Here is a 2339-nt window from a genome sequence, read left to right on the forward strand (position 1 = left end):
ATGGGGTTTTTGCCGCAAAGGAGATAGAAGATTTCTCAGTATTCACTACATGAAAAATGGCTTTTATTAGCGGACGAAAAACGCTATCTAACGATACGATAGCAGTTTATGAAGCGATGTATCATCGCCCATCATAGTAGGTTAGACACAATAGATAGCGGTTTTTTTCACTGCTATCATATTACGATATACTATAGCGGTTTTGTATATGCAATTAAATATTTTTTAATAGCGTTGTTTTTGTGTTATTGTTTACCTGATTAAAAATTAAAAAAATTTATATATCGAAATTGTTACAAATGTAAAACCGGTACATCAAAGTTAACCAAACTAAACCAAACAACTAAACCTAAACCTACTAAGCCGTCGTGTCTCTTGACTTCTCTCCTACTCCACCTCTCTTCATCTTCTTCTTCTTGCTCGGCTCCACCTCAACCACCACCATTGGCTTCCTCTGCCATCTCCACACCAAAGCTTTGTCAGATCCGGTGTTGGTCTTTTTCATTTTCTCTCCTCTTCTATTTCATCCTCTGTCCTCTTCTTCAGAGACGCGGTGGAGTTAGAGTCTTGAGAGGCGGATTTGGAGAGCTTCACCTCGACCCAATCAAAAACGTCCGGTCTCTGGGCTTCGTCATCAGGCAGAGGAGCATCACAATATGTTGGCATTGAAGACGGTGGTGCTTGAGCTTCGTTGCCGTTTTCATCTCTGAGAAAGCTCTCCCCACCTGTCCCAACAGTCTCGTTACTTTTTTAAAATCTGGATATTTGAAAAAAAATGGAAACACAAGAGACGAGAGTGAGGTTTGAGATTAAATTTTGATAAAGAGTAAATGAGATATATCTTGAGTGACAAACGCAGCAGCAGAGTCTGGAATTGAAGGCGCCAGAGGAGGTGTTGAAGGCACCAGAGGCCGAGTCGAAGGCGGATTGCTAAATCAAGCTCAATATCCAAACTTCAAGAAATAATAGTTGAGAAGAATAGAAGATTAAAACTCGAAGGGGAAGGGGAAGGGGAAGGGGAAGGGAAAGAGGTATGAGAGAGAGAGAGAATGAAACAAAGAAGAGAAGCACAAATGAGTTGTGATCGTTAGATAAACTAATCTAAGGGTTTGTATTGCAATCAACGTGAATCATGAATTGACCAATAGAAAAGCCTTCTTTATTTTTTACCTTTTCTTCGACAACTTTTTGTTTTTTTCAGTACAGATTATTGTTTTTTTTTAAGGTTCGTGTATATTAAAATGTTGGAGTTTGATTTATGATTTAGAGTTCAAATTAAAGTTTAATGTATTTACATTTCTTTTTAATTCTTTTAGAATTTTCCTAAATTTAAAGATTAGATATTATAATTTAACATTTGAAATATAAATTTGATTTGGATTTTGTAGATTTATGATTTTCAAAATTTTCATAATAGGGTTTGAATAATTAGAGTTATATTAAGTATTTTCAACACAAATTTAAGAGCTATGTGTTATGATTTTGAAATTATTATACAAATTATATGTTTTGTGCTTTAGAGTTTATATGTTTATGATTTAGACTTCGTGATTCAATTTAAGAGCTATGTTTATATATGTTTAATGTTAGGATTTAGGGTATAGAGTTTGATCGAATTAAGGTTTGTGTGTTTGGAAGTTCTATATTAAAATTAAAAAGAATAAGTTTGAGTTCAAATTCAAGAATTGAAGTTATAGTATGAGAATATAAGAATTTTAAGGTTTATACTTAGAGTTTAGGGTTTAAAAACTTGTTTAGGGTTAAGGGATTTAAAAGACCAAACATAGCGTTTTAATTATTTTGCTATTAAACATAAGCTATCATAACGTTTCCAATTATACTATTCTATCATAGCGTTTCCAAATTTACAAACGCTATCTAAAACTAACGGGTATATCAACCATAGCAGAAAGACAAAAAACGCTATCCTCTACTGCTATCGAAACCCATTTTTCTTGTAGTGATTAATCATTTGGCCTGAAGCTGCCTCATAGAGAGTAAGGATTTCCTTCAAAGTCTCGCAGCTGCGTATATCAGTTGGGATGAAAAACATGGTGTCATCGGCAAACAATAAGTGATTTAAACTAGGACTGTTTTTTGCAATCTTGACCCCTGGTAATCTTCCATCCCGTTGAGCTTTAGAGCATAACTCTGTTAAAACTTCGCTACACAGGATGAACAGATAAGGAGAAAGGGGATCTCCCTGCCTTATTCCTCTCTGTGGGATCACACTTCCCAGTACCACATCATTGATCAGGAAGGAGTACGAAGCAGAAGTGACACACTCCAAGATCAAGGTAATAAACTTGTCGTGGAATCCTAGTGTAGCCAGTACACAT

General features: G+C 35.2%; 1 long non-coding RNA gene across 1 annotated transcript; it reads right to left on the reverse strand.

Moving 5' to 3' along the window:
- Positions 1-260: 260 nt before the first annotated feature.
- LOC106339555 lies at positions 261-1118 on the reverse strand. Its single transcript, XR_001269180.1, has 2 exons — positions 856-1118; positions 261-757 (listed from the first exon to the last, which is right to left on the reverse strand). It is a non-coding gene; the product is annotated as an uncharacterized LOC106339555 (long non-coding RNA).
- Between the last annotated feature and the right edge of the window lie 1221 nt (positions 1119-2339).

This window comes from Brassica oleracea, chromosome C4, assembly GCF_000695525.1.
Source record: "Brassica oleracea var. oleracea cultivar TO1000 chromosome C4, BOL, whole genome shotgun sequence".
Taxonomy (NCBI): Eukaryota; Viridiplantae; Streptophyta; class Magnoliopsida; order Brassicales; family Brassicaceae; genus Brassica; species Brassica oleracea.